The following is a 23,416-nucleotide window of genomic DNA, read 5'->3' on the forward strand; positions in this document are numbered from 1 at the left end:
TTAAATTTACGCTACTGGCTATAATTCAATCTAACGAGTAGACTCGCTAGCTCACTACTCGTTTGAGGAATCCCTTTACAATGCAGTGTGTCCTCGTTAATCCGCTCCCTATAGCAAGCGCGTCCTGCACTCAGGTTTGAAGTACAGGCACGAATAGGAAGCACCAAATGCTTCATATTTTCAATGCTAGACAAAGCTATTGAACTTTTTTTAGTCCGTAAAGACGCTTCGCTAGCCCAAATATAACTCACGAGCTTTTTGGTGTCGTTACATGCTTATCAAACGAAAGCAGCAGCGTTACGCTCGGATAAATCATTGACGATTTATTTTTGGCGTTACCACGGAAGACTTCATGCGACACTGAGCATCTTCTCGATCTATAATATACTATCATCGTTACAAGCAGAATAATTCGAAGGGGCCATATTCTAGCGCCTAATCTACGTTATGCTTCGAATACAAACATATAGAAAAATCCTACGTCATGTATATAATGATACACCTTTCTTCCTTTCAACTGAATAATAATAATTGCACTTATGGGCATCATTTATGTAGATTCTCGTGTCCACATAAACCGGAATTGACGTGTAACGGTCCTTGTTTATTTTTGCCTCGGATGTAGTCCATGTCAATGTTTCGTGTGGTAAATTTCAACGGAGGTAGGTTTATTACGTCCGTATTAGCTTGTTTAACTTTCACGTATATCAGCGCTAACGTTATTACGTTAATTTTGTGCCCACATTGTTATCCTTACTCCTTTTTGCCTGTTCAATTTTCCTTGCCTTTTATCACGAATTACTAATTAGTGCAGCACAGCATGCTCACACAGCAACGTAATTGCCATGCTTATGGGCATAGTTTGCCCTACATATATAGCACGTACTTTCTAGCAGTTCTTCTAGCAGTCATTTACGGCTTTTCCGTGTTCACCTTTTCGTTCTTGGCGAATTTCGCCTATAAGGGCGAAGGTCTTGAAAACGATCCCAGCTTCCATTGGCCTATAGCCGATGAATTTTTGCGTACAAAACTGCTTCGTAAACGGTATGTATTCACTCAACTTCGAATCAAACTCTTATTTGCCTCCAGCTTACCTCTCGAAATGACTTCTGCACGAGGGCAATCATTTGGGCTGTAGTTAAAGATGTCAAGATACATGTCGCCATTGGCATTGCGGTGGTCTTACTAAAAACTTCGACTGCCTAGGCAACGTTGTTTTTATTCAACGATTATCCGGCCTAGGATTCTCCGACGATACCTGTATGTGATTCACGATATATGACTAATAGATTCATTAAAGTTAATATCTAAGAAGTTTTTTCTGTTTCAATGCAGCTTCTTAAAGGCTTCGGCCAGCCCCTCTTCTAGGTTCTATTTCATTTTACCTTTACGTGAATCCGTTTCTGTTTGTGGGAAATCAGAGCCCCTGCATCTCTATCAGAACTTCTAATAGCATTGCAATACTGATTAAAATTAGAAAACATTCTGTCACCGATGAGCGGCTCTGGCTAACCTTTATCTTGTAGTACGCTCGATCACTATTGCTCTTTAAAGCTTTCACTTAATATTTCCAAACAGCAGCAGTTCTTTCTCTGCCACTGCGCAACGCTCTGGCCACTCACTTTAGCTTAGTGATAACGCTTCCTTCTCTAATACGACAATTTCTCTCAGCTAGCAAATATTGATCACCCTCTCTCTAAATGCGTCCGTGTCATTTCCACTTTCTCGCACCGCCAGCCTCTTGGGTTGCCCCTGAAAATATTAATCTTGGTGCAAAAGTCCGTGTTTGTTCGGCCTGTTTTCTGCTGTACGGTCGTGCGGGGAACGGGCCATAGCTGAAGCTCCTCCGTTTTCAAGAGCTTAGCTAATTGAAATCAACTGCCTTACTCTCTTCTTAATAGTTTTATTGCTGTTATTGTCGCTACTTCTTAACAGTAATGTTAATCAACAATGATTATAAACACGTTTTTAATCTACTTCTTCATATATCCTCGCGCCAAGTCAAGTCTCTGCAACTCGACAAGTTGTCGAGAATTGCTTAATATGAAATACCTCAGGTACATCTGCCGTACTAACATTATAAATGAAGTATGTCCTGAACCGAAGCATTCCCTTAAACTCAGAGAGTCAGTACTATTTTTTGCATGAAAAATAGAACATGCCGTTAGCGACGTTGTCTTAACTGCAAAAACAAATACGTAATATGTAAAACAGGGCAATATATAAAACTTGTGTATACTGCGGGCATACGTGTAGCCACTATTCTTTATACTAGAAGAAAGCCAATTTCTCTGAGGACAAGTTTACAAGCTCATCGTGGAGAAAAACAATGCATGAAATGTAAACAAAGGTCAGCTCTGATCTAATGCATTCGCGCTGGACGAAGCGCTAATAAAATAATAACGTTCCTTGCTTATCCCAGATTGATAATGTATCGCGTCGCAAATGACTGGGCGTTCCGCAGAGGCCGGTTTCAGCAAAACCGCAACGAAGGACCCGCAAGAGAGAATTAATCGACGCCATTCAAACGTGCGTTTTTGACGATCATTCTGTTGTTTCCAAGGGGTTACAAGAAAAAAAGCCTGATGTGAGTCGGGCTGCCATGTCATGAATTGTTCGCAAAGGCTTTAGGCAACTAGTATTGCAGATTTCGTGCCGCCATGCATATTTCGGAAAGACGAACGCATTATTGTGGAAGTTTTTTTTTTTTTTTTTGCATGTTTTACCAACTGTTGTCTCATAGTGTACAGCTAAAGGGTCTTAAGGGAGACATTACATATTCCAGCAAGATAGTACGCCGGCTCGCACTAGCCCGTTAATGCACAGCTGGTTATATGTGAATACGAGCACATTTTGGAACAGACACACCTGGTCGTCGTACAGCTCAGACTTGAATCCTCTAGATTACTATGCATGGGGCGTTCTCGCGCGGAAGTTTAACGAGTCTCGATATAATAACGCCGACTGGCTCACCCGTGCTATCAAGAAGTGAACTTACGAAATGAACATCTGGAACGAGCCTGTCAGCTGAAACTGTTATTGCGGCAAGCAGTAGTTATAATATATAAGGATCGCCGTCAGGAGTGACTCTTTTCTTTCAAAGAATGTTTGCTATGTAAAAAAATATCTGCTTTTGTTTAGAGCACAACTGTATGAGAAAGGACAGAAAAAATTCCCAGCTTAGATGTTCTACTCGATACCATGCATCTTTAACCTATTCCTCTTCTCTTTTTGAGCTTAACCAGGACGTACGTTCATGCTGTGGAACTGTGTCCCGCGCTTAGCGGATGATGCATTGAACGATAGTTGCTCAATCATAGGTGCTAGAAGATGCCCCACTCTTCTGGTTATTGTTCAACCGAACGACACCATTACCCATATGAGCACTGCATGTGTGAGCAGCAACTCACTGCGCAACTATATTGGCCGGCACAGATGTGATAATACTCCCTATCGGTTCGTGTAAGCTCAGGCGACGACCGTCATGATGCGTCTTTGTACTTAACTGGACCTTTTAGCTCCGATTCTACGCAAATCTAATCGTACAAGAGAGTGATCCAAATAATTTAACTTCAACCTAAATGTACGTGTCCTACTGCCATTTCCTATAAACAGTACGCTGGCAAATCTCTGAGTGATTTGTTCCAAAAGCATTGGAAAGGACATCCTTCTTGTAACATATACAGCCATAAAGGATGTCGTTTTCCAAACTAATTCATCTGTGCTAACTTCAAAGACGAAGATCGGTCTATCGTAGAAAAATTGCCTTATCCTTGAAAAGCTTCTTCTGACCTACTTTGAGGATCTTTTCAAGTTATTAGATAATAACGCTAGACATAGGTTTAGGGAACTTTGCTTTACTCAACCAGCGACGCAAAGCACGTCTCGTAATCACCTTAGATCCATTTTACGGAATTTGTCATAATCGTCTTCTTGTTTTTAATTGGGCCAGCCGTTTGCCTCTAGTAAAAAAGGAAACGTTTTTTTTTGTCGAGTAATAGTATACATTAAGCGGATTTTATAAATTTTTTAAAGCTATTTGACTGTGGCGACGTTGTTTACAAGAATCAGCTGACCGAAAAAGATGATAAGAAACGACGGCCTGCCCGAAGACCTATTCGTGCCTATGATATGGTGTAGCGGTCTGGTGGTAAAGATTTTCTCCAAGAATACATCCTGCATACAAGCGTTCGTAAAGCCTACCTACACTAAAAGCTGACATTTAAAAACTGTATATACCCAAAATCTCCAGAATGACTCGTAGAACCTTCGCACCTAGGCACTTCGAAAAAATGCAATTATTGTTACCTTATTTCAACTAGCACAAATTCGTTTTGAGATACTCTCAGATAAGCAATGTTCCAACGGTATTAGTTTGCCAATACGAATAAGTACGCACGTAATTTGTGAGTTGTCGTAACTGCAGTTTACTGATCTGCTGGACAGAATCAAAACGAGCCTCAAGAAACTTTCAGGGTATTTGAAAAGTGTGTATTGATAGCGCGTCAGAGTACGATACCAGTATGACCGGGATGAACTATCACATATCTTCTCGTGGTTTATTCGTGCCTAAAGTTTCCTGCTTGGACTTGAGCCAAAAACAGCCGGAGAAACGTTGAAAAGTACACATTGCCTCCACTCCTATATTCCAACGTTTTTCACTCCTTTGACGTAGCCTTCAAAGAAAGACAGCATCCTTGTATCCCGTCCCTACGTTCCCGTCCAATGTTTGTCATGAAGTAACATGTTTTGTTCGAGAAGCCGTAGAATCGAAGGAATCACAGTAGTACGGCGGTTCATGCGTCACAATCGCTATCGCCCATCTAGTTTACACAAAAATGTATTTACATTGCGCAAATTTAGCTTTTAAAAATGTCCCTGGCCGTATGTTTTAGAAAGAAGAAAACCAAACGAACGATGACATAATATGATAGGTAAATACTTTATTGCTTGGCCATTGGCCGACTACTAGCGATGGATGTGCTGATGAAACTGATTAAGCCTCGCACGCGCCTATACTTCATGTAAATAGCCGCTACCACAGTCCTCGCTGATACCGGTGTGAGGAGAAAGCGAAGTGTTGGAAAACATTCGTATTGCTACACTGGAGCTTTTATGTTATACAAAGCCGTCGCTCAACAAAAAAGATAACGCATTGCCGTTAGCATTAGGTGGCGCTAGCTGGATGGGTTACTACTATATGCTTGATCACCGTCTGCCTATAACGACTAGAGTTCTCTGCTAGATCTGTGGTAGGAAAGAGTTAGATTTTGCTAGATTTTTTTTGTTAGATTTTGGGCTAGCATTGACCGCGGGCAGCTGATTGATGTAACTATGGGTAATGTTTCTACAAGCCACCGTCGTTGCTGCGGTGACCAGCGTCTGTTTTAGATATAGCTGTTGATATGTACGTGGAGTGTTTGCCAAATGCATTGTTACTGTGTGACGCTTCTCGCAAGAGTGGCTCCGTTCCTGCCTTATGGACAAGGGGCAAGTAGGCATCGACAGTTTTGTTTTGTATTTTTTTTATGGTTCTTTCCGAGTTTCGTTGTTCGAAGTTAATATTTCGTTCGAATAATAACAGATCTAAGAGTAAAATGAGGCTCAATGAGCACCTAGCGATCATTTTTTTTCGTAACACTTAGCCTTTAGAATTTTTTAGATGCACGCGGGTTAAACTCTAAATGCCGAATTAATTTTTTCCTTTGATAATAATTAAAAATATGGGGCTCTAAGGGACCATCTAGATATCACTTCGTTCGCATTGCATTTGTACTTGTACTGAACAACGAAAAGCCAACTAACCAGCTCGTATTTTAACCACAGCTTTCCAAGGCTACATTTGCAAGGGCAAAGTCGAAATATGTGAAGTTACATTATAACACCACTTGAAGTTACATGAAAGCTACGGCGAAGCTGTATTTCATTCTCTACTACTGCCATTCTGCATTTCGAGTACATATAAGTGTAGATGCCGCTACACAGGGAAATTAAAAGAACTACGCGGTTTGAGAGTACTCAACTTGCGTATGCGTGTTTATGGTATGGCAAGTAAAAATAAAACAGCGTATCTCCGTACTTCTTGGGCCACATGTCAAAAGCGTCTCACAGATGGCCACTCTCGAAAGATTATCGGCATAACGCACCCTATTGCGTATAATCTTAATCACGGGTCATAAAATAGCTATTTGTGCTAGTATCATGTATACCTGTGACAGTTGTGTAGGCTTCAGTGCGGCCAAGTCAGGTTTGAAGAAAGATGCGCGCACATCGTCACCGTTCCTACTCACGTCTTGAACAGAGTCCAGCTTGTAAATGTACCAGTTAGGCGATTCAAAACCTGGCTTTTTCACACCGCGCATCAGAATTTCGTGTGGACCTAGGGTAAACGAATCATAAAGTATCATAAAGTATCGTGTCCGCTAATCGTAAGCTGTGCTGAATAACTGACTTGGCCTTACAAAATCATTAGCGGCCCAAATAACTCCACTCCAGATGTATGGGCTAACGACACAGCCATGTTCGATTTATATTTTCCCGAAAACGGAATTCTGGTGGGCCGATCTGAGTCATACAATGAAAAAAAGTCTTTGACGATGTACATTTTTCTGTTTCACAATGACGCATATTTAGCTCAGTTGTCCTTTATGTGTATATATACATACACACATATGTGGGGCTGATCCAGATTGTTACCAGTCAATGTTCAACTGGGTATCTAATGTGAGAAAAGGCGTCCATCGCTATTGTTGGTTGCTATATCATAGTCGAGTGACTGTTGTACTACAGTATTCGTTGAGCCAAGTAGTTCGATAATATCTGCTTATTATTCGATCGGTCGTCTGTACACTCGTGTCGGAGTCAACGGGAAATAGCGAATAGAAATCTCGAAAGAGCGACAGGTGTTGCCTTCCTCTGCTCTCCTCGATCAAATAGCTATAGCTCCTGGCCGATCCATCTAACGGTGATACCAGCGACACTGGTGTCTGCTTCTAGATATAGTAGTGAAAAAAACATCGTAGCAGTTTGACTTGAGATATAACAGCTGATTATGGCCACTGCTGAAGGATAACGAAGGGTTACAAAAAACGACAGGGATCGTGACGACGAGGATGAGAACATTGGATGATTTGGGAAAAACCACGATGAAAATGAAGGAGATGGCATTTTCGCCAACTGTTCTCTTTGACTTTCTATCCTTTGCTCGTCTATGACTCATCTGGTATTCGGTCTGGTATTCGGTCGATTTTGTTGCTCTTGACTCGTTGGTTTCCTATGCTCGCCTTTGACTGTCTATGCTGCGAACGCCCCCCAAAGCGAAAAGCGATTGCTGCATTTGTGTTGATGTCTGCTATCCGCTGCGCAAATCGCGTCGGGATGGCAACTGGTTTCGGCAAAATTTTGTGTCAAGGAGTCACAGAGTAGCCTGTCTGCCAGCCTGCGCTTTGCCTTTTGCCTGCTAGTTTCTATCCTATCAGTCGAGTGGTTTTCCGCGTCAGCTGACTCTCGTGAGTTCTGCCAATGCGTCCCTTCGACAAACGGCCACTTCTGCCAAAGCCTGAGACCTCACATGTCTCAATCGATTGAGCGCCTCGGCAGGAGAAGAAGATATAGGTTCTAACTTAGAGTAAGTTAATAAATAAACGAGAAAAGTGAAAAACACTAGAAAAAACTGATACAAAATTTCCGGTCCATCTCAGCCGCTCTATAGGAGGGGCAAAACGTTGGAGGATGGAGAGGATTTAAGCGTCCAAGCAATTAAGATGCCTTCTAACTACCGCGAGTTCCAACACCTGAAAATAAAGGGATCTTCAGACAGGGCCGAAAAGTAAATCTGGTCTATCTGGAAGCAAAAAATATGAGAAATAGTTTTGAAAGATCTGTATTTTAATTCTGTTATCAATGCGCCAGGCCATACTTACCTTCCTGTATATAATTATCTTTTCTTACTTAATTAATTCCATTGGACATAGTTTTCTAAACCTCCGTCTACAGGCCTGTATGTGATTCCACAAAGTCTGGGACACTACGCTCGTAGAGTTTGACTCTCAGATCTAAATACAAACAAATAAGGTGCTAAGTGAAGTGCGAAGCCTTTAGTTCAACGCTGCGTTAGATGGACGAGAACACCGTATTGGGTTAAGTATTATACTGAAAACACATTAAATTTTTTTTATCGATAAATGACATGGAACCTGGTTGCAGGAACATTATCGTTAGATAATGTTCCTGCAACGTGTTGTGACTAAATACTTCGATTATTTTTGATTTTCAGGTGATTATTCCTGAACTAAATTAAACTGAAGCGATCTTTTTTGGATCAGGCGCGTATTCCGGATACTAAATGTTCAGGAAGATCTGTCTAACTGACTAGCATGACTTAGCAAAAAATTGATGAACGTTTTAGATCAACACACCGTAGATAGTGTCCGCTATATTTGCCTGTCTGTCCTTCACTATGGAAACGATACAGATAGGTCACATGTTGATTTCTGTTAGGTTTTACTGTACTCATTTTTATTTATATGCATCTTGAAGCATAGGAAAATAGGCACTTAACCAGAAAAACAGATAAAAAGTACAGGTCCTAATTCTGCATTCGGGCACGTAGTAATGCAAACCAGCGTATTACTAAAGCCCGAAATGTTCTTCACGTATTTTACTTTAGAATGTCTGCGAAGATAACCCTTGTCGTCATAGGGCCTACACTGTCCTAACAGCACTAGACTATGAAAAGTTTGACGTTGAGGCAATTTACGTTAAAATCTACTAACATATTAACTATATAAATCTACTAACATTTGGTCAAGGTGCTTGCCTTATCGTCTTCAGTAATGCACATATTTATTTTACCTATTGTGACAAAACAAGAGTTGACTTAACAATGTCTCCGTTAGTGCTAGATATTAATAGAACTTATAATAACATTATCCTGCTATGCGCAATTGGTCAAAACTATAGAGTTGAATAGAGGGTGAAAGGAAAGACAAGAGAAAGGCAAAATAGCAAGAAAGAAATAGATAGGCGAAGGTTGGGGTAGAAAGAGAATAAAGTGGAAAGAAAAGGAAATAAATAAATAGATGAAGGGGCAAGAGATGAGAGAGAGTTATTCCTGCTTTTGTTTGTCCAATCTGGCAACAATAGGGTATATAGAGGAATCTAAACACTGTTGGTATTCCTATTTAACTCCTCTTTCGTTTACATTCACTTATTTGTTGGTATTTGGGAAACAATCGTTCCAAGCGGGCTACATACGAAGTAGCGCAACGAAGTCCCTTAGGATTGTGCTTGGCAATGAACTAGTTTCAAGCCAGATCTAACATGAGGCTACCCCACTCAGTGCAGTATAAGGCTCACTTAACTGACGACAGCCAGTGGACGACAGATAGCCAAGTATTGTCCTTTGCTCCGTTGTCCTGCGGGACCTAGAAGTGCGGAGACGAAAACCACGCCACATAGCAGTCATGCTAGTATTAGTAGAAACTACAGCGGTTATGTTAACGCTCTGTGCTCTTCGATTCGACCTTTTCATTGAGACTGTCATTTTCGCGCCTATTTGTTCTCTGTTGGTTCCGAGAGTTCATTTCAATATAACTAGTGAGGGGCGCAAAACCGGCTGGATTTGAAGGCGGTCTCTTGGGTGCTAGGTTTGTCTTTTTATTTTTCTATTAGCTTTTATCTACCTGTTTTCAGCTGTGTGGTCCTTTCAAGTCACGTTAGAGATGGAGGATAAGTGGGCCTTGCGCTGCACAGCAGCACCTCTTGGTGCTCAGTCGCTAAAAGTGGTCTGCCTGTCCTTCCGATTAATGTTACTATTATGCATATACGTTCTCTTACCGACCGACTATGATGATGTTCGTGGCGCGGGTTACAAGGCGTGCGACAAATGTAACGATGTGGCAAAAGATTCAGTCAAGCAGTTCTAAATGAGAAAATACGTTGAATGAGAGACGTACAAAGGCGTCTGCACTAGCAGTTTGCTAGAATTCTGTGCAGTTTTATTCGAAACAACGCGACGTACCACAAAAATCTTGAGGATTGTGAGTCAGAAGGATTCAAGAATTACAGACTGAGTAGGGAACTTTATATGTGCAGGGTAGCGATCCCATAACGATGAGGGCAGAACGAATACAGCGATGGGCTACTGTTCACATGGGCGGTCTATGACAAGAACCCCACGCTGCCTTTGCTGTGGCATTATTTCTTTATAAAGTTAATTAATTTTAGTGCATGCTTTTAAGGAAGATGGAGCGCAAGCAGCAAGAAGTTGTCAGGGACCTTCTAAAGTTAAAGAAAGGGGCGAAGGTAAAAGCGTACGCAAATGTAGAAATCGGATTCTTGATAGTTTATTAACAAAGGTCTTACAATACCTATCAGTCTCATTCTGATTCAGTTAAACAAAACTTAACTTGTTCATCAGATATTCCCTTGAATAGGAATTGTTTTTACTAGCTTTTTACTTTTACAGTTTTGGTCATAGCGATCATTTGACATTAGGCCAACGGCATAATCTTTATGTGCTAGAGGTCAACAATACGGGGCTCCTTAGGGCCCGCACATATTACGTGTTCCTGTAAAGTGTACATGTCGCACTTCTTGTCCTGGCCACAGGCAAGAATGACCGATCCGTTCTATTGTTCAGATATTGACCGCGTGTTTCTATCTACAAGCATCGTAAAAGTAATTATAGCCGTTTGGGTTGCTCTCAAAGCTTTCTTCCAACTAGATGCATGCGCCGCGTTTGATAATTAGTCTTACGTGGGACACTGTCATTGCTTTCCAGAAACAGAAATGCATTACATTATGAAAATGTTCACCCTGGTTTTCCACCCTCATTTCAGCACATTTCTACAACCACAGTGAAGACCGCGACTGTGTTATAAATACGTATGAACAAACCGCCTCTCGGTAACTACAACTTTGTCGATAGGAACAAGTGAAAATTAAGAAAATAACATAAATCTGTAGGCTTTCCCAGTGAAGAAGTAAAGACAGAGAAAAAAAAATAAAGAAACATACAGCAGATACGCAACTTTTCATCGACTGTGGTCATTAAAATTGCGTGAAATAATAAAGTTGGCTACTTTATTTACTTGCTTAAAAAGTGATTATTTTTTTTTATAGGGAAAGCTGTAATCGCCCGTACAGAAAAAAAAAAGAAAAACTATTTATACGACACTACCCAAAAGTTGCAAAAACATCCCTTGCTGACCTGCATAATAACTTATATCGTTCAGACGTTTGCTTACAACGCCAATCCCGGTTGCTCTAGAAAGTTTAATAGATATCCGAAAAGCTCTGTTTTTTCACAGTTCATTGTACGCAGATAATTAGCATTAAGAAAGTAAAAAAATATCTATATTCTCTTGTTTAGTGCAATATTGACTTACTCTTGTATTTACCACCGTGGCCACAGTTTCGCGAGCGAGTAAGGCTTATGCTATCAATCAAAACTTTTCAGAAAGCTTTCATACCATCGTTTGCTCTATTGTTTACTATCCTTCGAAAATGAATAAACAAAAGTAGAAGCAGTTAGCGTTCTATTGCTTCATTAAAATATAATTGAAAAACTCGGGTCGATAACCCCACTTCCCCCGCCAGTGGGATGTCTGCGCCTTTCGATAAGGCTACATTTTGAATGCGATTTTTGGTTAACTTTTCGGTAAAATTTTACAACTTCGACATGTACCTTATGGCCTCAAGCTTTTTCTAACAAACAACAGCTAAGGAGAGGGGCATCGACGTATTCGTGGCCGTTCCAGCGACCTATGGGCAAATAAAGTGTTTCAGATTGAATATATGTGAATCAACTATCTTGTATTTGCACACAAGGTCCTGTGGAACATTTGCTTAGTTGGCTTATCAATTGGAACGTGGTTCAGACTTCTTGTCCATAACAAAAACAATCAATCAAGTGTTGATATTTCAGTAGAAATATATAAACAAACAAAGTTGCTTCGCGGTCGCAAAAACGACGTTCGATTGTAAGAATGTTGGTGCTTAAAGAAAAATGTCTCACTGTTAGCCAGTATAGCCGTCTCTACCACTTACCCGATCTAATGTATCTAAAACAGACGATTTTCATTGCGCATCTATATGTTATACCTAGTATTTGTATTATCGTAACAATCATTACTTCTTAAACTTTACCAAAGTTTAAGTAAAGTAATGGTAAAGGTTCATTTTCTAGCTCTAAACCCTTCCTTGTTCAGGCTTTGTGCGCTTGATATAGAGCTAATACTACGCACAATGGCGTCAATATTAATTAACTCCACTTGTACATTTAAGGAACAGTCGATTAGTCAATGACAGCACACAACGTTGCTTTTAGTAGCTTCCGTATCGTTGGTTTTGGTTGTTTTGCGAGGCGCACAACCCTATCCTGGCATCGGCCTTTTTTGATCTTTAAGCAACGAAAGGGCAACGTATAGATAGATTAACGGAAGTCGATCCGGTGGTCAGAGATCGGGGTCAGCTTGCTGGTCTGAAATCGGTCGAGATCTAGGTAATTAGTTTCAAAGCCTGTTGACATCTAAAAAAATACATGTTATCGCTAGGTCTAATATCGTCGTCGTCGTCGTCGTCGTCCTCCTCCTGGCCAAACAGTACCCCAGTCAGTCGAAATCCTTTCGATGGACTCGACGGTGGACATGATGTGATAAGCCGATTGAAACCTGCACAAGTAGAGTGGTCAATCAAATTGTCAACTCATTTATGCGATCTTTGTTTTCTTTAGCCACTCGAGCTGCAATTATTTATTATTATTTATTATTATTATTTATTTGCAATTATTATTTAAAGGGGAATACTTTGTGGATAGAAAGCAATTAGCAATACTCGATTGAAGAAGATACAAAGCAGATCGTTCTCAAGGCAGTATATCAGTTAGAAAAAGATTTTCTTTCGTATGCAGGAGTGAATTTGATCATGCACCTCCAAAAACCTGAGTGTCTTTATCTTATATTACATGTAATTGTGTCAGTTGCATCATGATTGCCTCTGAATTGGACCAGGAAAAAAGTGTCTCAAAGTAAATGTCTACATAAGAGATGAGCGCCAACGCAGCTGTCACGTCGAGTGAGGTTGAAGACTTTTAGAAGGCTGTACGCAACTTCAATCAGTTCAAGTTGGATTCGTTAATCAAACGTCCAAAACCACAGAAGCTGTTTGGAGGCATCACGCTCTATAACCAAGGGAAGACTTGATCTTTGCGATGCCGTTTAACTAATGTCACTAACAATAGGAACGTTTTCAGACACTGCAGATGCATTCGAAGATACAAGACGATATGTATATATCGAGATATGTATATTCTCGTCTTTTTATGGGACATCGAAAAAACCAGGCCCACAAAATTATGGCTCGTTACCCAGTTAGTGCGTGGCAAACAGGAATCATAGGTAAGTCTTAGAGAACTGGAAAAACCTTCTCAAGCGGAAAAAATACGTGCTTGACGTCTTACCTACCGGCTGCTGGCTTTAATTAAAAATATAATAGTTTCCTAACTGTCTGTGACGGAAGTAATGCATTAACTATTTGGACAATATATTGAATGACGTTCGCTAAGCGTTTCAGAAAGTACAAAGAATACATTGGAACATTTAAGAGCGTCGTCTACCACTCAGTGACCAAATGGCCCATTAGCATTAGTGGATAGCAAGATGGTATGACTTACGTAAACGTCTTCCATAGTTAAGCCACGTATAACATATACAATAATGCTGAGCTGAGCAATCTACATATCAAATAGATAGGCAGGTGGCTCTTGGCGGGTAAACCCGCCGTCGGCTACGTCTGATTAATAGACTGCTTTAATTTAGTTCTTTTCGCGTATTCATATCTTCATTTTAATTATTGTAATATCATATGGCGGCCACGCTGGCTGTCTTTCGTCAAATAAGGCAGAATCTGGTGGAAAAATAATATCCAAACTTATTATGACACAGCAATAATTACTCTAACTAGAGAGAGCCTACAGACTCACTTTTGCCGTTAACATAGAGCAGAAGGTGTTTTTTAAAATTCATGAATAATCCATAGAAGCCATTTTCGCTGATACAGGCATATTGTAAGCAAATTAAGAACCCCCTAAGGTATCGGCATTAATGTTGTGGCCTATATGTCAAGGTGCGCGTTAACGCTCCCGTTACCGCTAACGTTAAGTTTTTATACGATACGAAAGCGTATTTGGCTCAATCTATCGTGCCAACAATATATGCGATCCCAAACTAGCGTCGAAGACACATTATGCCGCATCTGCTTTCGGTATCAACACCTTCTCAGAGTCTTGGTAACTGTGACTTACTAGTGACACAGACATCGATAGTAACTGTTTGGCCTAGTTATTAGTTTTAACTTTTCAGACGTGCCTTCTAATAGGAGTCGTCGAACGGATCGAAAGTTGCTCAGCATAACAAGGTAGCAACCGATAACAACAATAACGGCTTGTAAGCCTGTAACTTGTATAACGGCCAAATAAATGTCTCATTCAGCGACCTGTCTAGTGACCTTATCGATTCGCGTTCACAAAAAAGTGACTCAGGGCAAAAGTTAACAAGATAACTTTGTACCTTACTAAGATCTGAATGACGGTAGGCAAATTGGATAGTCGCAAAAATAAACAACGTTGGGTTTAAGCGGAAGCGAAGTTTCTGCGTGCGTGCGTGTGTGTGCGGCTCAATATATCGAGCAACTCCCCGGAGTACTTTCGCCGCTCGTCCGGCTCATCAAGTTTTACCCCAAAGTTCTGGAGATTTGAGAGAGTTGTCTTACTTCTGCACAACTTTTTTAACCACTCCTATAAAAAAAATACGCCGGAGAAGATTAAAAATATTGCAAGGTTGAAATCTGAAAAATAGCCTCGCTGACAGCGTTGATCAGCGAGATCACAAGGTTCAGAATTCATTTTTAAGGAACGCTCTTTGGCCGGAACAGTTCGCCATCACGTTGGATACTTATGACTTTTAAGTTGTATCCGAAACAGACGATTAGCGAAACGAGAGCAGTAGTTCAATTGACAGCTATGTAACCATTCTTCATTCAGTGAAATAAGCCTGTTGTACACCGTTTAGTGCAATGTTCAATATCTTCTTTATATCGATCAATAAGGCCTCATTTTTGGGCCTTGTCTACGTTAATTGGTTCTTGTTCATCCAGCTTTGTGTTCAATGACACATATTTAATAGTAATATATTAATAATAATAGACGTTCAATTAGATTGATATGCCTTTTTGACTTTTATATATATATATATAAATCTTTTTCATGCTATTCATAGCAAGCTACGTAAACGAATGAACTGATAAAGTTGCGGACGAAATATTAGACCCTGCGCGACAGTGCCACGTTTTCTTGCCGTGATTTGACAACTGAATATCTAACCCACCTGAATATCCATCCAACCCATCTAAATTCCTATTTTCCACCTATATTCCTATATTTTCACAATTAATAAACCGTTGTTTTGGCAATTGTTTTAATTCACTTTTATTTTTTGTTTGATTTTTAGGCATCGGTTGCAGAATCTTTCGTTAAAATTCTATCGATCGTTAAGTATGCTAGAAGCAAAGTGATACTTTTAAGGTAATAACATAAAAAAAAAGAACATTTAATTTAAGCAATGGGCCGTTAATGCCTTGAGGAGCTTGTCAACAATTTTGATTTATTAAAAATCACTTTCGTTTATCGGTTGAGCAATTATGTTCGTTTCGGCTACACCACATTAAGAATCATATTTTATAGAGTGTAAAGCGTAAATGTATGGTTGGTGCTGGAACACATAGCCAGCTTGGTCTACTTTATTTGAAAGGAAGGGGCTACTTTAAAATTTGACAAGGCAGTGTTTTTTAGCGGCTTGGATCACTTGAAAACCACATTACAGGCTAAATATATTTCCCATTACACAAAAACTCCCCTGCCACCTAAAACACCCTTCCTATAGTGGCGATGTGTTAGGAAAGTACAGCAACTATCTGGCTAAGGGTAAAAACGTGGAAATAGGCAATGATTGCTAACTGAATGGTAGAATACATTGAGTCGTTTTTTTGAGAATATCAAAAAACTCCACCATTTTCATTGCTTTTGTACAGACGCAGTCAATGAATCAAATCTAATCGCAAACACTTGCGCATTTCCCCCTGCCTTTTTTTCGTTGTTTCCTCGTTTCGTTCCTAACTCATATTTAAGAATAAGTTCGAAAAAAGCAGAACCCCTTCAAGGACATTCACGTCCTCATTTGTTTCAAGAGAACATACTTTCAGGCACTGGAAATGGCTGACATTCGTCGATGTTACCAGCGAAGCAAAGTATAATTTCCACTAATGTAACTAAAAAAAAAGGATTGCCAGATCTATTTAATGGGTCGATAAACCTGAACAGCTTTTAAATAATTTAAGGTGAAAGAGCAATATCTTAGTATATTTTAGCTGCATGTCGTTTACAAACAATATTTACATTTTAGGAACTCTTTAGTAGCTGCATATTTGTGATCTGTGTTACTGTAGCTGATTTCGTAATCGTTTGTTGTGTTTAAGGGCTTATTAAGGAAAATCGAAGATAAAAGATAAAGATTCGTTACTCCACATACCACAAAGGATGGGGAAAATGAAATAAAATTACACGGAGGTAAATCTGAAGAATATCGAGGTTAAAGTCGTCACCTAATTCAGTTTTCCTCCATCCAGGTCATAATTGAAGCACGACGATAAAATCGTGCATTGTCGCCAGGTAACTCACGTTACTCTACATGACCGAGTCACACATCCATGAAACTCGTTAGGAGTAAAGCACCTGGCAACATTAACAATTCCCTCTTCGGGAAATATGGCATAATAAAATATGCCCTCTATATATGTCCGTTGTGAGTACGAGGTGTAATTTCCACGTAAAATCTGAAGCTGTTTTATATTGTACAGCATTCTTTTGTCTGATGTTTTTTTGGGAGCAGCATAGACTGGTCTATATTTGATCGTCGGCGGAGGTATTCTCCCGAAAGGTTTTTTTTACTGCTAATAGTTGCGCGGATTGTTTCTACACAGAGTGGACAACACCTGTTTTAATTTGTCTTTGACTCAGGTCGTGATTCACCATTTTATCTTATTTCTTTTTATCATCAGCATCTACTTACCGCGATGTTGTAATATGTTCCTTAACAGATCCCATATTGAGTCGACAGGGGACGAGTTATCCATGTTGTTTTGCTTCAAAGCTTACGTAATCACAGCAAGAACAGGGTTCTTCCACTAAAGGTTTTTAAATATAGTCTTCTATTCTGTAGTCCTCAACCTCCTCGTTTGTTGCTCCTAACATAATTGCAGCAGTAACAAACTTCGTATTGCTAAAGACTAAAATTTGCTGTTAAATATGCTCTGCAATATTTTATCAATGTAAATGTTATTGTGAAATAAAAACTTAGTAGCTATGCGCAGATTTTCAGCACGAGGCAATATCTTTTCATCGAAACTAATCATTTTCTAAAAATATTTAATCAGCTTATAGCCAACGAATCGATATAAATATTTAGCAGATTTCGTCTGCTAACGGAGCGAAACTTAAAAGTCATTCCAATGAGTTTTCCGCCTCTAATGCCTTGTGCAATTGGATAATCGTATTTCCATGTTTGACATCGTGCTTATCGACCGCGACCAAATAAGGAAATGCACTATGATAATTTATAGATCCATATCTGTACTACGTGACCTGATAACTATATAAATGTAAAAAAATATCATCAAAATAATTACTGTAGGACCTTATCAAACTAATGTCTTTCGGAAATCTATACTCGTATAATCGTTACCACTTACTGTGCTATTCGTACCTCGTAATAATGATGGAAGTACGGGGGAACAATGGAAAAAGCTGTTTCATATAGCGCTGACGTAAGCCCTATTTTTCGCCAACGTTTACATCCGCTCGCGGCAGTAGATTTCATCGAGGCCTTCAAAAATTCAGTTAGATCTTACGCTGTGCTGAAGATCGATCGAAGCTATTGGTTGGCCATCAAATATTTCCTAGGAAACAAGCGGTAGTGTAAGTGACCTAGGTCGTACAAACGCCATCTTTTGGAAATGTGCCCAGTGAAAGAGACATTAACAAGCATTTGCACGTAGTTGCTAGCTAAATTGCGATCTTCGTTTCTATGATATTCCACGAGAGCCATGCTTCTTTCTCGTCATACGTTTATAGTGATGCAGACAACATCAGCTTACTTTAACATTATTTCATTTAGTTTGGTTTAGAAAGTCTTCACCGTCCAAGACGTTGTTGTGGATTAACGTTAAATCTGCATCCCTGCAGGCATATAAAGTTTAGAAAAAGCTATATATCAAACCGACATTAAACGAATTGAAGTTACCTTACGTGAAAGTTGAATTGAAGTTCACTTAACGTTTCGTTGTAACTGAAATAACAACTCAATTGGACTTGCAAGTTTAGTTTAGATAATTGAGATAAAGAGCTCCGAATGAATAATTTATCTACCTATATGTAGTTATTATTTTCTTATAAACATAATTTTTGTATAGTGTCTTTGTAACCAAAAACTTTTAAAGGAATCGGTACGACGTAGAACGTAGTTCCTAGTTAAATTGAATATTAAGATCTTTCACCTAAGTGCCCATTAGATATTAGCACCTCATCTTGCTTACTCATCTCTTCGCTTTGGTTTAAAAAAACCTACATGCATTCAGCCTTGTTCAGGTGTTTACATACAGCTGTGTGTAGGCAATCCGCGTCTACCTGACAACGTATATTACTTATCCGTAAAACAATTCAAAATTAAATCGCAATACAAAACAAGTAGAACTCTGTTGTATGTATCTATTACGCCTGGTAGCAAACTGAAAGGGACGGTTAGCTGGACAAAACTCGCAATAACGTTTACCTCGGTGTACATACTGCCTGAACAAAGACCACTGAAGGTGCGTATCCTTTGCGTGTAAGATGTAAGCAATACGATCGACAGTCCCACTTAACTGGATCTGCATAAAAAATTACAGATAGCTACATTTAGTCATATCAGTTTTTTTACCTAGATGCTCCGCAACTCCGAACATTTTTTGTGCTAATTTAAACGTGAATAATTTAATAACAACGGTGTTACAGAAGCTGCGTTACAGAGTGGGGTGGGGGGGAGAGGGGTAGTTTGATAGTTTTGATGACCGTTATTATGATAACCCCCAGGTAGTGCAGCCATAGATAATGTTACGCGGATAAGTTTGTGGAGTCAATGCAGACGACGACGGAAGGCGGGTGGCGTATAGTGTTTTCCGCCTGGTTGAACTATCCCGTTCGTCATGGGCAGACATCCACTCGTCGTAGACAGGTCATGGATAAGATGGCTGGCACACGTAAACGAGCATCGCGGTTATCGCTTATACGTTGCCTGCAGTGAAGGTTGAATCTATAGGAGGACAAACAAGGTTTGCTTGATTTGGACCCCCCGCAGAACTACGGATGAAAAACGGATTAACGTGCTAGGAACTATCATTCACACTGGGGCCCCAATAACTTGCAATGTCTGCACAAAAAATGAAGTATCCAAAATGATCCCTTTTTCATAGGACTAAGTCGCTGAAAAGTATAGACCTACTCAAACGGTTTAAAGATATCTACTATTATAAGTAATAGCTGTGATTTTGTGCTATCTTATTGTGTACATAAACCTTCGCAATCATTCCTCATTGCAACGAATGCACTAAGTAAATACAAGTATTCAACTAAAACCGCTACATTAAATTACTTCGGACAGAAGTAGGTGAATATTCGGAAGCCAACTGTAACCCCATTAAGTACTAGGTATACACACACCGACAGAAACACAAACATATCTATACAATGATGAAGCACAAGTAGGCGCCACTACGTGCTCTGGCTCATCTGCTCTATCATCTAATTGCTAAATTCACGCGATAAACACAGGACTGACAAAGAGCTTTTCCTGTGGGGGAAAGAAGGCGTTAATAAAAAGCAATTGAAAGTGCTTTTTTTAGTGTTTTTCCGTCGCGAGCGAATACCACAACAAAGGGAATAAAGCTGATGCCCCTCGGTTTCATTAAATTCAACAATTCTCGAACGAATGACGCCGCGCCGGTTACAATATTATAAATGTTCAAACCAGTTTTAATTACTCTAGCCTGGGAAGAACATATTGGAGGTACGCACGCAAAGTGAAGACTATTTTCGAGAGCTCGATGTCAGACATGCTCCAAACCGGTTGTTCTAATTCGTCTTTAAGGGTGGCAGTCATAGAAGGAAGCTAAGGTATTACGAATCATGACCTGTTGTGATTTGCTTCATGGTTTGCTCGCCCGGAGGAAGGCCGTAAGGGCAAGTACAGTACGGTACGAGCGCAGATCGTCGGTGTGTACTGCAATTTAAGAGTCTACAGGCAGTGCTTAGAGCGACACCTTTTGAAGTGGTGCACAACGAGATAGCTTCTGATAGAAATCGTCTTGTAACCTTCACGGGCCTGCGCAGAAATCGATTTTCGATGCAGTAGGCTAATGTACTGTCCAAATTCGACTACTTACCAGCAACGAGTAAGCACAATCGATCATTTCTGGGAAAGTAACACCAAAGAACATTCATGGAAAGCTGCTCAAACATTGTGAGCGGAAATGTTTATCGTTGGTGTAGTCCGCCATCTTGTCTTCTAAATGCCTCTAATGGCAAGCGATACATTGCTACGAGATCCAGTTTAATTAAAATTCGACTTTTCTTGAAGAAAGGCGTTTATTCTAATATTTACGTTGTTCAAGGACACTGTTCAGTGTCTCAGTAATAACCAGGAAACGGTCTAAAACGGCGTCATCGCTCGGCGTAAACTTCACCGTATTTATTCAAGGAGTGGTAAGACTTAAGTTTTATTTCGATAACCATTTGAATTATGCGAGATGAATTCACTCATTTCAAGTAAACTGAGAATCAAAGTTAGAATGTCCTACCACAGATGTCGAACATATTGGTACCTGCTGAAAGGTGCCTACTTGCACTGATAGGATCATGGTGTCCAACGGGCGATCGATGCAATCATTACCCATTATCCAGGTGCGTGAAAGCCATTGGAGTAAACGGTAACGAGCTTACCTCTGCACCGATCTTATAGGGGAGTAGTCGAATGCTCCCACGTAATAAATGGCGACCCTTGACATAGCGGCTCCTGGCCTGTCCAAATCCTTCATACTGAAGCGCGTATTCGTGCCGTGTTACGAATAAACGCGTGATCTCCTTGCGTAGGGGGATTGTGTCTGCAATTAACTACTCGTCGACACGAGGCTTGCCCATATATGGAAATTTTTGAAGAAATCTGATTTGATAAATAGCAAGCTATGGGAGCTATTATTTCAAGTCCTACTACTTAAATATTATGCGAATAAGAACTTTGGCTATTTTTTTAAATACACACCCTAAGTAACGACGACGTTTCAACTTGTACTATTCACAGCACTGGGAGCTTTGCGCCAATTCCGCCATCTAGCCGTCCGACAATCTCTGGACTCGGTAGTGCTAGTCGACTCAGTGCCTACGACAATGGCTCTAGCCATCCGGTTATTCTGATGAAGGGGTATCGTGAAGCCACTTCGGAAAGGTTGGTAGTGAGACGCCGCAGCAGTAAAACACCTCCTTATCAATGCCGACTACCAGATTACTTTTCGACAAGGTACGTTTAGAAAAACGACCGACGAAACATCTCCGTATGACGATCATGCTGATATGTCTGTTAGCCTTAAACTATCTATATCCAGATGCCGATCAGTAAATAACTCAGTGGTAGATTAGTTGAGAGACAGATACATATACACTTGTATACCATTCTCCCAGTGACAAGGTTTTCTGCTATAAGAAGCCGAAAGTCCTATAAGCATGAGACGAGCAATCTACTGTCCAGCAAGGGTAGACTGCTCTTAGACGACCCAGAAACCTTATTTATGAAATCTAATATTTATTAGGTAGTTAGTGTTTTCTGTTACAGATAATATGTGATTCCCATCTGATCAATTCGAATATTCGTGATGATGCATTTATGTTATTATTTATCGTGCGGGTATGTACGTCTACGTGGTCATCTACCCAGATTTTCGAAAATGTGAAAGACACGTATCGGCGAGATGCAGGGAGTGGTCTCACCCGATTCGTTATAAAGTATATGTGATGTTCATAATTAGGAATTAATAATGTAGTTCTCAAATCGTATATTCCAGAGTACTTACGACATGTACAATTCCTATAATATAAAAAAAAAATGTAAGATTTATACACACGGCTCCATGTCGAATGCGTCTTTTAGAATTTTTTCCCCAACTTAACAGAAATTATAATACTGAAAGCTACATACCTCGGAAAAATAGTATTCATCTTAAAAAAATCTCCCTTCTACATACTCTAACACTGCTAGAATGCATATCGAATGATGAGTGCTACTAGTCCCACTAGCGGCCTTTTGATTTTGAAGTCCCTCAAAGCTGATAGGAAGTGAAACTTTAATTAATTATAATAACGTGGGCTTTTTGTCTCATGCTTTACTTTTAAATATATTTAATGTTACATTGTCGTTTTACTCTTCATTATTAGCGGTAATTATTTGTGACAGTAGTCCAGTTATTAATAAATTTATATTATATATTACAAAGCAAGCATTATTTTACACTTAGCTTGGAAATAAAATTTGGCCTCCACTAAAACGTTTATTAGTAAAGCAAAGGCACCAGACACCAGACCGTGACGAAAATTATGCACTCTTTAGTAGGTCATTCCCACATCGATTGGTGTCCTTCAGAGATACAAGTATAGTATAAACATACAGGTAAAGCTCAAGCTATTTTTTTGTACGACTTCTACATATACGACGAAATAGGCGCAACGGTAGATAAGTCTAGTAGAAGTAACAAGTAAACAATATACATTTCAATTATAGATGATCATTATATTTCACTAGATCGGTAGTAATGCGATAATTTTGCCAGATTGGGTACATATGCTTGAGCTCCATCTAGCAGGACTTACTCCCTAACATTTGTCTCCAAAAGACCTCTCCAGTTGTTTAAAATTAGCAAAAGCTATAATAAAGGACGATGATTCCCTTTTGTTATAAATGGCGGGACGAGCTAACGAAGCGTACGCTAAAAATAGTTTCAGATTTTTGAATTATATAAAACTTTATTCTACATTCTCAACATAAGATAATAATAATAATAATAATAATAACTATAGAAAATAATATAACAATAGGTGTATATACGTTTGGTGGTAGCATGACGTTCTAGTCGAATTGCGGCGTTACGAGAGACAGGAAATGTAAGCCTACCGTGATAACCCGTATTCGGATGGTGTGCTGTATAACGTTCTATAAGACGTTAGATTGCCTGCCAAACACCTATCGTATACAGGATCATCTTAAATATGACTATTACAGGT

At 39.7% G+C, this 23,416-nt stretch overlaps 1 long non-coding RNA gene across 3 annotated transcripts in view; it reads left to right on the forward strand.

Moving 5' to 3' along the window:
- Nucleotides 1-11,100, forward strand: part of LOC111270636 (uncharacterized) — a 77,250-nt gene extending 66,150 nt beyond the window's left edge. For 2 of the 3 annotated variants that reach the window (XR_015315003.1, XR_015315005.1), the window contains one exon: nt 8,276-9,017. This is a non-coding gene — a long non-coding RNA (uncharacterized LOC111270636). Of the gene's footprint in view, nt 1-8,275; nt 9,018-10,841 lie in introns of those variants that run through there. The other variant, XR_015315006.1, reaches the window with a different exon arrangement.
- The last annotated feature ends 12,316 nt before the right edge of the window (nt 11,101-23,416 follow it).

The sequence above is a fragment of the Varroa jacobsoni genome, unplaced genomic scaffold (genome assembly GCF_002532875.2).
Source record: "Varroa jacobsoni isolate VJ856 unplaced genomic scaffold, vjacob_1.0 scaffold_163, whole genome shotgun sequence".
Lineage (NCBI taxonomy): Eukaryota > Metazoa > Arthropoda > Arachnida > Mesostigmata > Varroidae > Varroa > Varroa jacobsoni.